The following is a 13,355-nucleotide window of genomic DNA, read 5'->3' as shown; positions in this document are numbered from 1 at the left end:
AGACAAAAATGTCCTGTTCATAGCCCCAGTCTAGCCATGAGAAGTGCATCCAACCAGCTCTCGAAGCTGGAGGACATTCATTCTACAAAATTCCTAGCCTGCATTCATCAAGTTGGTCATAACAAAAGAAGAGAATTAAAGGTGTGGTCAGTCTAGGGATGGGTCAAACTGAAAGTATCGCCAACATGTGATGCGGGGGCCTCAGTGGGGTTCTATAGAGAAAATATATCAGAGAGAAGCTCAGGCAACCTGAAGGGTGGACTTGAGTTCATAATGATGCATCGTATCAGCTCCTAAGAGGTGACAAAATGTCCATGGATGTAAATGCTAACAGTAGAGGAAGGGGTTGAAGACATGACTCAGTGGTTAGGAGCACTGGCTGCTCTTGCAGAAGACCTGGGTTCAATTCCCAGCACCCACATAGCATCTAACAACATTCTGTAACTCCAGTTCCAAGGGATCTGATGCCCTCTTTAGACGTCTGCAGGCATTGCATGACATGGATGCACTTACATACATGCAGGCAATATACCCTTATACATAAAGTAAAAAATATTGATGGCGCACACCTTTAATCCCAGCACTCGGGAGGCAGAGGCAGGTGGATCTCTGTGAGTTCGAGGCCAACCTGGTCTACATAGTGAGTTCCAGGACAGCTGGGGCTAAAGGGAAACCCTGTCTCAAAAAGACCAAAAAAAAAAAGTATAGATATTTTACAAAACAGCAGAGGAAATCCAGCTCAGGTGTGGGTGGACTCCTCACTGTCTTTGCGTCATTTCTGAAAGTCTATAACTATTCTAAATTTCTGAGGATATTTAAAACAATACCTATCACACACACTTAGGCTTTAATGTTATTTATTATTGAAATATAATTATGAAAGTCATATAAACTGAGTGTGGTCAGACTGCTGCCTTCATCATCTCATTAAATCCTCAGAACACTCCACAAGTACTTATTTTGATTTTCAACTAATAGCTCTGAAAATGAGAGGCTGAGGCTCAGTGAGAATGATCGATCTTTATGTTCAGAGATCCTCTGTCTTAAAAGTCGGGGAGCTGCAATGGGATTCCTTTGATCTTTGACTTGTTTGACTCTAAAGTACAGGTTCCTTCCCACTACTTGCTTCTCAGTGTTCCAGCTTCCAGAGTTGGGCAGAAGTTGCGAAAATCCACAGGGCAAGGAGGCGGCAGGTGTGAGGGACTCAGCAGTGTCTGACTCCCAGTGCTTGGAAGTTCACCAAAGAGACTCCTTCAGCCATGCTAGGCTTTTAAGTGGGTGCTACGGATTTGCACTCAGTTTCTCAAACTTGTGCAGAAAATGATCTTACCCACCAGCTTATTTCCCCAGCTCCTGTGAGACTTATTTTAAAATGCCATCCTTGTTCTGATTAAGCAGTCTGAACTAGGGCCTAGGTATATGTATTTTAACAATGCTTTGAGACATAATCTAAGTCACTAAGAATATCAGCCTTGACAACAGCTAGACCTGGTTCTGATCACTTTGGTGGAGGCATGTGTTTTATTTATTATTGCTGCATGTTGAATAGAGACCAAAACATAGATAACAGCAAATACAGTTTTTCTGAATTGTGTCCTCTTCAAATTCATATGTTGAATTCATAAGCCCTAGCATGACTGCATTCCAAGACAGAGTCTTTAAGGACATAAAATTAAGTGATGTCACATGCGTGGGGCCCTAACAACTGGTATCCTACTAAAATTAAGACACCAGAGACCACCCCCTCTGTTAAGTGCAGCAGGGAGAGGCTCTGTGAGGATATATACAGTGAGAAGTCACCATTGGCAACCCAGCCAGAGAGGCCTCACCAGCATCCAATCCTGGTGGCACCTTGACCTTAAACTTATAGTTTCCACAACTGTGAAAAAAATTAAGCCACCCTGTCTGTGTGATTTGTTATGATAACCTGAGCTGATTCATATAAACACTGAATTACCATGCTGAGGAATTAAAATGAAGTGTCACATCTGTTTCACTCAAGCTGTGGATATAGTAGAAAGCTGCACAAGAGGCAGGTGGACATTGAGCAAGTCTGAGTAACAAAGCCCAGGCATCCTGCTTTCTGACAGGGTTTTAAGAACTTTATTGAGGGATGATTGACATAAGGTGCACATCTGATGTGGTCTGCCACCTGAAACCCTCCTCATAATCAAAACAGTAGACACATGTATCAGCCCCCAAATTTCCCTGTACATCTCTGGCATCCCCTCTTTTGTCCTTTCCCAGACCTTACCTGCCATTCAACAAGATGTAGCCACTGGTCTAGTTTCTAGCTGTACAGATCTGTGGACTAATTTGCATTTTCTAAAAATTTCTATAAATGGAATCATTCTGGGTATGGCCATTTTTTAACTAACCAGAATCATTCTGACATTCATCCATGTCCTTGCTTGTATCACTGTTTCATTTTTTATTACTGAATAATTTTCTGTCCTATGTACTATACTGTATAAATGGAATCATTCTGGGTATGGCCATTTTTTAACTAACCAGAATCATTTTGACATTCATCCATGTCCTTGCTTGTATCACTGTTTCATTTTTTTATTACTGAATAATTTTCTGTCCTATGTACTATACTATTGATGGATTGTAGTTTGTTTCTAGTTTAAAGATGCTAGAAATAAAGTGACTAGGAACGTCAAGCACAATGTTTTGTGCAGATATACGGATTCATTTTTATTGGGTCAAATGGAAAGCATAAGTTTAATTTTTTAGGAGACTGTCAAACTGTTTTCCAAGTGACCATGCCATGCCTGGATCTGTTGACCATGTGTGAGAGCCCTTGTTCATATCCTTGCCAGCACCAGACGTGGCCAGTTTTGTATTTTATCCATTGTTATATGTTTTGTACAGTGACAAATCATTGTTTTAATTTTCATTTCCCCACTGAGTGATGGTACTGATGGCCTTCTTATGTGATTAGTTATCATGCAGGTGCATTTTGTGTGTGTATGTGTGTGTCTCTGTGTGTCTGTGTGTGTGCTGTGTGTGCAGAAGCCAGAGGGTGACCTTGGGTGATGTTCTTTAGAAGCCATCCACCTTGCTTTTTGAGGCAAGATTTCTCTCTGGCCTGGAGATCGCCAAGTACGTTAGTCTGGCTAGTCAGTGAGATTCCGGAGGGATCTGCCTGTCTCCAGCTCCTTAGTGCTGAGGTTGCAAGTGTACAACACCATACCTGGTTTTTCATGTGGGTTCTAGGATCTAATTCAGATCCTCATGTTAGTGGGACAAGTATGTTATCAACTGAGCCATGTCCCCAACCCTGCCCAGGTGTCTTCTCTGGTAAAATATCTGCTTTGCTAAGTTAATCTTTTTAAAAGTTGATGGATTTAGAAATTTGGGTTCTGGATATAAGTCCTGTGTTAGATGCATGCCTTGAAAATAGAATCTCCCAGTCTATGATTTGCCTTTTGCCCTTTCATGTATGAAACAATGTCGGGCCCAAAGTAGTATTTAACTTGAAGAAATACAACTTACCATTTGTTTTTGAGATCAACTCTCACTCTGTAGGTCAGCCTAACTTCTAGTTTGCGATCCTCCTGGCTCAGCCTCCTGAGTCCTAGGAGACAGACAAGCTCCATCATACCTGGCTACCAATTTGTTCTCAATGGATCATACTTTTGATATCATAGTTAAGAACTCTTTGCCTTAAAAAAGACTATACATTTTTGCACTGTTTTCTTCTATGCATTTTAGAGTTTTAAAATTTTATGTGTAATTTTGTGGTCCAAGTTGAGTTAACTTTTGTCTCTGGCACAAGGTATGCACTGGGGTTTCTTTTCTTCCCATTGGTGGTAGGGCTGACTTACATTTCTTGTATTTTATTTTTTAATTTTAATTTTTTATGTATATGAGGGTATTACCTGCATGTAAGCAAGTGCCCCTGGTGTCATGCAATGCCTGCAGAGGTCAGAAGAGGGCGTCAGAACCCCTAGAACTGGAGTTATGGATGGTAGTTAGGCCATGTAGGTTCCAGGATTAGAACCCAGGTCCTCTGCAAGTATGGCTTGCTCTTAACCACTGAGTTGTATCTCCAGCCTCAGACCTACTGTTTTTCTGAGATTATGAACGATGATACTTTGGCTTTAGATTACCTGCGACTTTGCATATGTTCTTAGCAGCAAATGCAGTAGGGGTTCTGACTGTCTCATTTCCCAGAAACAACAGCTTTGACCTTCAGAATCCTATGTACCTATGTTATAACTCTTGATTTCCTGTTATAGTAGTGAAAGATTTAACTTTTACCCAACTGCTTAATTCCTAATCATCCTGATAATTTGCTTTCATAAACATGGTTAAATTTTTGTTAAGTAAATATGCAGTTTTGATAATCTTACTGTTCATTACGAATTGGGATCTGAAGTTCTATAACTTCTTACGAGTTTGTAGTACCTTCTGGCCCTTCCATTGGTCACTATAGTGGGTAGTGAAGCCTCATCGTGGCCTCAGGACACATTTCAGTAATGACTCTGAATCTGAGCGCTAGTTCCCTTCCACACCTTTCTCCTCTGCACCCTTACACCCCCACAGACCCTGCTGCCACCTGGTCCTGCTCCAGGCTTTTCTGAGACCCCTTTGGATGGCTATCTCATGCAGGCTCTTTCCACTCATGCAGTTGCCTCACAGCAAACTTTATGCTTTCTGACCACACTTGTGTCCTCTGTATACAGTTACCATCTTTCCTTTTTCCTTTTACTGCCCTTTAAAAATATTTTAGGGAGAAAGAGAATAAACTAAAAAAGAAAGTTTCAATAAGGCTTTTAAAGGGAAGTCTACAATAATTTAAAAAATGATGCTGGTGATACATAATAGAGTAAAAATTTACAGAGGACATAGTGATAGAGTTGAAGCTTGTGGTTTCCTCTGAGTTGACGGTTTACACATGTGTGAAATCAGACACTCACATACACACATGCTCTGAGGGCCTGCCCTGAGGCCCTCTAGTCGGTCATATTTCCAGAGCTCTTGGTCCTGTCTTCTCAAGCTTCAAGGGAAACAACAGACTCCTAGGCCAAGACTTCCCTTCTTAGGGCCCAGAGCCTTCTGTGGCCTTTGCTTTCTCATTCTAATTCTGTTTTATAGGATTAGAGGGGAGAATAGACTGCTCATTCTGTTTGTATGTGTCTGGGCTCTCCAGTTGCTCATCTCTAGAGCCACACTGGGAAATCCTTCATCACTGGCTCAGGGAAGGGGCCGGAGGTCACTGGGTACATCCCTTCGCTGCTGCTCTGCTGCTGATTTCAAGGAACCAGTGTGGTATACCTGAAGGTGGCTTGTACTGAGGTGCACAGTGGCTGAATCATGCTTCCACCACACAGACATAATAGACAACTGCAAAAGCAAAGATAATGGTAAATTTTGATGAAATATTTAAGACCAAAGAGTTTTCAGTACTTATGACCTCTGTTTCAAATGTATAATCAGGGGCTAGAGGGATAGCTCAGCAGTGAAGAGCACTGGTCACTCTTGCAGAGGATTCAGGTTCCATTTCCAGGACCCACACGGCAGCTAACAACTCTCCAAATCCAATGTCCTCTTCCGAGTTCCATGGGCGTTGCACAACATGGCTGTACTTACATGTAGGCAATATACTCATACACATAAAATAAAAATAATAAATAAAACATTTTAAATGTGTAATCATAAGTTTACATAATGCCGTTCTCAAATAATGATTGTATTTAGCCATCAGCTTATGAAATACAGGAAGATTTAACTATCCTCTTCTATGAGTTGACACAAACTATCCCAAGCAGCTCACACCACTGCCTGTCCCATGTGCACCTCCAGCTTCCGCACATTTTGGTGGCTTTTGCTCCAGACCATTCTCCCAAGTTTTTTTTTTCAATGAGTAGCTTTTATTTATTACTTTTATTAAAATCATCTCATTTTGTTATAATTGCTGATGAGCCAGTTTCCAATTTAGGCACAGTTTCCAATAGTGCTTTATGAAAATTATTCGAAATACTTAAATGACCTGTCCAACATCATGTCAGGGAGGAATAGCCAGCTCATTGCACACCCTCACCAATGTGCTTTCAACTGGACTATAGTGTCCCAGGGCGAGGATGCTGCATTAATCGTGTGACCTGCTAAAATATTGCCCCCAGAGTTAACAGCCTATAGTACCACATGTTATTTCACAAAGTTTCTGTGATTAAGACTCTCAGTGTAGGTTAGCTGAGGGATTCTCAGTCAGTGTCAGTCATACATGGAGCCCTGTCAGGGCTTCCCTGGTGCTGGAGAATGGATTCACTGCTCATTCATGTGTCTTTTGCAGGCTGTATGTCCTTGTTGGCTGCTAGCCAAAGGTTTCAGTGAGATTTCTCCATAGAGCTGGTCACAGAAATGGAGGTTCCCTTCTGGTAGGAAAGATGGGGAGTAGGGGGAGGGGAGAAGAGACTTTGCTACCTTATCTGTGTCAGAAATGACATGTCATCACTTGGGCCATATGTGTGAGTCACATGGGCCAACCCTGATGCAGTGAGGAACTACACAAGGTGGTGACTTCTAAGAGAAAGGGACAGTCAGAGACCATCTTCAGACATGGCTACCACCAAATATCATGACATTGCTGCAATGGAAAAGTCTGAGGGTCAGTTAGAAAATTGAACTTGCCAAGGCAGAGGTTATGTGTTATTTCCTTCTTCATCCCAGCTTCTCACGGTGATCACCCTTGGAGTAGTTAAGTAACCATGAGGCAAAGGTAAATCTTTTGTTCTGCTTCCATACTTCATTAAGGAAGAAATAGAATACTTCATTGTTAAGTGACTCATCCATTGTTGTGACATGGGAGAAAAGAGACTCTGGAGCCCTTATAGCCATCTTTGCTCACCGATCTCCCATGAGACAATGCGATTTTATAATGTCTTTAAGTCAGTCTGAAATAACTTTCAGATTGCAGAGAATTCGAGCAAGTTGAAGAACCCTGGTGTTGCCCGAGTTCTCTCTGGGTCTCTTGCGCTATCAGGCAAACCATATAACTTATCTTTATGTAAATTTATTATTACCATGAGGGGGAAGGGGAATGACTTACAAAGAAACGAACACCCAGTGTCTAGCTCTGTGCGCCCAGCTCTGTGCCGCCCAGCTGTGTGCCGTGGCTCAGAGCCTGCCCTTCTAGATCACTCCCGCGGCCTGCCCATAGTCACTCTAGCTTTCGCCCACACCTAAGGGGCCAGCAGTCTTGCCCCAGGCCCATAAGTGCTAGGCCATTCTGTTCTTGAGTGTGCCCAGTCTCTGTGCCCTCTTTGTGTTTGCGGCTCTGGTTCAAGATGGCATCATAAGCCTTTCCTTCCACAGCTAACTCTCCGTCAATTCTCTGCAGCAGGCCCTACCCCTTGGAGGAAATAGGCAGCTTGGGACACACCTGGGTTGAGTCACCACAAGTGACCAACTCAGCTAAGGGGCTGGATATCATATTTGTGTTATCAGAAATGACCAGCAATGCCAACTTTGAGCACATTTTCTTCTCTTAAGTCCTGGGAGGGATGTGTGTTTGAGAAACTAAAACTCTTGCTTTCTAAAAAGTTTCTGATGTCCTAGTGCTTTAAGTTTATAACAAGTTAAAAAAATGCATCTATTTTTTTGTAAGATTTTTCTTCTTTGCAATATAGTTTTCTTAATGTTTAAAATTAAAAACCTGGAGCTAGAGCGATGGCTCAGTGGTTAAGAGCACTTGATGCTCTTGCAGAGGACCCAGATTCCATTCCCAACAACCCCCTGGTGCTGGTTCACATCTACCTTTAACTCCAGTTCCAGAGGATCCAGTCCCCTCTTCTGGTCTCCACTAGCTCCTGCAAACATGTGGTGCACATAAACTAACACAGCTACACACACACATAAATAGAAAAATAAAATTAAGTAAAATTAAGAATATATGCTTTATGTGAGTTTAGATGAGAATTTTACAGGGAAGAGCACTGGGCACTGCACAATTACAGTGAGTCACAGGAGGAACAACTAACTCAGGAAGGTCTAGAGTCACAGTTCTTGGATCCCTTCTCTCTCCTTCCCTTCCTCTCCTCTCCTTCCTCATCCGCCTCTTTCCCCTTCCCATATCCCTTCTTCCTTCCCCTCCCCTCCTTTCCCTTCCCAGACCCCCCTTCAAGGAATTCTCTTCTTCCTCCTTTTCCTTTGAATTTTCACTTATTGTGACAGAGTACCATTCTGTAGTTCAGGATGGCTGGGAACTGACTGTGTAGCTCACACCAGCCCTGCCTCAGCCTGGGTTATAGGCATTAGCCACCACACCCAGCCTATTTTCCTACAGATGTAGATTAACTACAGATGTAGTTAATCAAGATAATTATAGTTCCTGACAAATTAATTTTTCTATTAGTGCCCTGCTTTTAAAAGATTTTTTTACAGCACTGCTTATAAAACAGCTCATGCAGTCTTGCGAAATGCTCCCTCAGCCTTTTCATCGAGGTGGTTACATTTCCATGCAGCTCCCCATAGCAAGGGCAAGGGGCGTCTAGGGTAAGTGTGCCTTTCTGATTCGAATGTAGCTTGAAATTAATTTGGGTTAGAAAAGAAAAGGAAAGGAAAAGCAATTCAAAACCGTCCTAAGAAGATCCAGACGTGTGAGTCGCTCTGGGCCTGTCCGAGCCAGTCTAGAAAGGGGTCAGTCATTTTGTGTTTTTGAATTGTTTTGGGAAACCAAAGTCTTTCTGCAGAGGAATTTCTCAGTGTTCTGAGAAAATCCTGACTATTCTAGAAACAGAATCCTCATAGACAATCTTCCTGAGGAAGACAGGACCTCCCACCGCATCACAAACCCACCGCCCACTCCGCCTTAGCATGGTCCTCAGGGACGCCCGTGGTGAACGGCTGCTTGAGTTCCAGTTATGGGCTCCATGAAGGTTGTCGCTATGCACAGATTTTGTTGGCGATTGGTTTGCCTCAATTCATGGTTTTCTGGAAAGGCTGAACTTGAACTAAAATTGTCACCAGCATTTTTTATTTTAAAGCAGTGCAAGAGAGACAACAAGACGAAATTTGGTTTAACAAATTGAAGACTTCTTTTGATGATCTTCCAGTCATTCCACCAGAGGATTCCTCAGTGAGTGGTGCAGGATCAGGGGATTTGCTGACAGAAGTTGTCAGAGGAAACAATGAGGTTATGAAGGGCTGCGACCACTTAGTCTCTCCTTCATCCTTCCCTCTTTCCATCCCTCACTCCCCCCTTCTTTCCTCTTTTCCCTCTTCCCTCCCTTTCCTCCCTTCCTCCCTTTCTTCCTCCTTACTTCTTTCTTCTTCCTTCCTTGCCCCCTCCCTCTCTCCCTCCCTCCTTCCTTTCTCCCCACTCCTTCCATCTTTCCTTTTGTTTTCTTTCTCCTAGCGATCACACCCAACCTTGAGCTTGCTAGTCAAGTCCTCTACTACCGAGCTATACTCCAGCCCACAACTTTTCAATCTTGCCTCTATATATAATTTCTGTATCTTTACTAAATGAGAGTGATGAGTGTCAGATTTTAATATGACTCGGGAATCTGCTAGTTTTTGTAAGAATTCTATTTAATGCAGTAGATTCTCATGTATCTTGAGCTTAAAACTCTGGTAATGCTCATTCATCCTCCTTAGTAGGTGCTACATGAGGACAAGTGTTAATGCTTTCTTGTGAATGAAATGTCTGCAGAGTACCAGTTATTGCTCATTACAGCCAATTTGACACAAATATGTTTGTGTAAATGAACTTTAAAGCTTAGTAGATGAGTTGGACTCTCTATATAGATATAAATATATGTATTAGTTGAATAGTTTCCATCAAAATAGCACAAAAGGTTTACACATATGTTGGTAGGATCACCCGGAGAACCAAATCACACATAAAAGCCTTCATACAAAGGAGGATGGTTATGCTATAAATAGTTTAAGATGAGCTTTGCTTTGAGCAACTCTGTTTTGTTATCTGGTATTAAACAGTTTTCATTCAGTAACTTCACTCCTGTTCCTTATTACCAAAGAGTTATTGTGTTTTCACTTAAAGTTGACTTTTAAAAGGATAGTAAGCAGGAAGTTTTGTTGCTGTTGCTTTCCTTTTGTAAATAAATATTTACTCAAGGCATGAAATTTCTCTTTGAACAACGAAGGCCTCCAATGGGAGAAACTCTCCAAGCTGCGGCATATTTTTGTGGTACGGTATGATTACACGCTCAAATGTCATCATAAAACATGTGTGCTGTAGTAATCATTCAAAAATAAATACGTAAATAAAATAATATATAAATGTGTGCACATGTGATACATGTGCAGAGATTTTGTCTAAGTATGTGAGTCATCTCTTTTAAAAGACTGAATGTTTACTAAAAATGGCCACTTAAAAAGCAGCTAATGATGTAGGCCTGTTCTAAGATATAATTTGATTGTTTGACAGTCATGATATTTTTCTGTGATAAATTTGGTTACTGATGTGATCAATTTACTTGAGAGAGACAATAGAATGCTATACATAAGATGATATATTTAGGAACTATTATTCAAATGTTTAACTTATTAAGCCAAAATATTACTAATTGCTATAATGCAGCCCATATTAAAAATTTGCAATTCTTTAATACAGCAAGTAATCTCTAGAAAATTATTCCATTAATGTTTACAAAATTTCTGCTGTAATGCTATTTTTCTAAACCTTGATTATATGAGAAAAATTAGAAGCATGAATGTCTAAACTAGAAGATTTTAAAATATTGCTGTAAAAGATAATGCTCATAGTACTACAATAAAAAATCATATATATCGCCTTTATCCAGTATGACTGCATTTGATGCCCATCCTGGATTGGAAGAATCACCCATGTATGTCCATGCATAAATATATTCATAGGTATGTATGCATGTACATTGCAAGAGTGTATAATATAGACAATAGTTCGTGCATATGTATTTACAAGTAGTACGAACTGTTTAATATTGTAAATGCACCTCAAGAAAAATGAGGCTATTGGAAACAATGTGAAAATGTTAGGTATTTCTAGAAGAACAAAGAGAAAAATAAGTTAGGAGTCCCATTTCTGCCCCAAAATAGATGATTGCTCCACTGGGCAATGGTACTTTGTTATCTAAGAATTGGGAGTTACCATGCGTTCTGAGAACATGAATCTGTTCATTTACTTAGTTATTTTCTGACTGCTCTTGCTGACTAAAACCTCTCTGACAGACAGCCCTGTGACAACCCTCTTTGACAACTCAGTTCCCTGAGGTCCTTACCTGCGGTCCTCTGTGTTTGGAAAGCTGAAAATGAGTCACAAAGAGCAGCTTGTTGTGGGCCTGACCTGAGTCAGCCTCCGGTTGTGACAGACACTGACCCACGTACTTGTTGATATGGGTTGTTTGTGATGTTTGGTGCCCGTGGCATCTGTCTCTCTTGCCAAGGTAGAAATGATGCTTTTTTTTCTTATTTGTTTAGTCTCTTTCCATATCTTCTTATGTACATTTCCATCTATTATTATTATGTGGAGAGAGGGTCTCTCTGTAGCCCCAGCTAACCTGGAACTCATTGTGTAGATCAGGCTGGCCTCCATCTCACAGAGCTCTACCTGCCTCAGCCTCCTGAGTCCTGGGATTAAAGGTGCTTTGCCACCATGCCTGGCCAATCCTTCTATTTTTAGGCATTTATATTTGGACCTACTGATTATTTCTTGTTGAAAACAGAGAGGTGGATCATTTTATCTTGCTTGACAAAATCTAAGTTTTGATTGTATTCTTCAACTTGCTCACTGATTTAATTCTGTTGTCAATATAAGTGGACTTATGTCTAGCATTTTAGTTTTAAAATGATTGATTATGTTTGTTTTTGCATGTTCCTGTGTGGAAGTCAGAGGAAACTCTCTGGAGTCAGTTCTCTCCTGCCACCTTGTGGTGCCCAGGGATCTAACTCATGTTGTCAGACCTGCCAGCAAGTGCCTCTACCCACTGGACCATCTCCCTGGTCCCATTTTGCTTTTTATTTCTTGTGTCTTATGTCAGCCCATATTTCTCCTACTGTCTTCTCTGGCTCAGGTTTCATGTTTTTTACATGTCTCTCTCTCTTTTTTTAGTCGAAAACTGGACATTTTAGATCATCTATTGCAGCAACTCCAGATTCTGATTATTTCTCCTTTCCAGAATCTTTACATTGCTGCTAGGTTTTGTTATTTTAATCGTTTTGCAGTTTGCCTGGACTAATTGTGTGACTCCCACTTCCTCCATTGAGTGCTGCCTGTGATTCACTGCTGGGGGTCTCCCCTTTGTTTTGTTTTTAAAAAAATATTTCAATTATTATTTTTATTTTATGTGTATGAGTGTATTGCCTGCATGTATGTAAGTGCACCCGTGTTGTGCAATGCCTGCAGAAGTCAGGAAAGGGCGTTGGATTCCCCTGGAACTGGAGTGAGGACGGTGGTTAGCCACCATGTGGGTGCTGGGATTCAAACCTGGGTCCTCTGCAAGAGCAGTTAATACTCTTAACCACTGAGCCATCTCTCCAGCATCCCCCTTTGTTTTGTGTTTAAGCTTGTACTTCTAGCAGTCCCGCTGGCTCAGCATGACTTAATATTCAGCCAGTGATGATCAGTTTGTACTCTCTAAATATGTAAGATATCTTTCCCTTGAAAGTGGATCTGTGGAAAGTTTGGGATACTTTCAAGTCTGCTCCACCCTTTGGGTCCAGCAGTTCTCAAGCACTCAACCAGTGGTCCTCCACGGCTACAGCCTCACCCATCCATGTTCATAGCCCCCAGATTTCCAGGATCAGAGAAATCTACCAAGACCCTTCAGGAAATCTGTATTCTTTCAGATCCTCCATATTCAACTTCTGGCTGGTAAGCTATGTTCTTTGACTAGTTTTGCTGAGTTATTAGTCTTCTCAAATGTTTACTGCTATGATGTCTGTTGTTTCCAACAATGCCTCCAGACATGAGTTTCTCCAGATCTTCTTCCAAAAATGGCAGACTCTCAGCAGATGTGCATTGCTGTCAGTATCTTCCTACTTCCTCCCACGCTGGGAAGAACTGCTATTGCTCTACAGCGCAAAACCTGGGGGGGGGGGCTGGTGGGAGCCAGGAAGAGTATCAGGCTGTATTTGTATTGCTTTCTTTCCCAGATAACTCTAGAACTCAATTTAATTTTTATGCATTTCGATTTTCTTTTCCTGTTTAACAAAGCAACCTAGAAAACATTCTATGGCGAGCCATAGAATATTTCCCATTTTTAGTAGTTCACTGGTTGCTATTTTAACATTTCTGCCTCTGTGCTCATGAATGTGAGTGTAATTACATGTGTGTGTGTAGGAACGTGCAGCCATAAGTCCCTGGCAAGAGAGGCTCCAGGCGACTCCTGGATCTTGCTTGT

This window comes from Nannospalax galili, unplaced genomic scaffold (genome assembly GCF_000622305.1).
Source record: "Nannospalax galili isolate Female #2095 unplaced genomic scaffold, S.galili_v1.0 scaffold1000, whole genome shotgun sequence".
NCBI classification, from domain to species: domain Eukaryota; kingdom Metazoa; phylum Chordata; class Mammalia; order Rodentia; family Spalacidae; genus Nannospalax; species Nannospalax galili.
The sequence above is the reverse complement of the archived record's forward strand: the minus strand, read 5'-3'. Positions refer to the sequence as shown.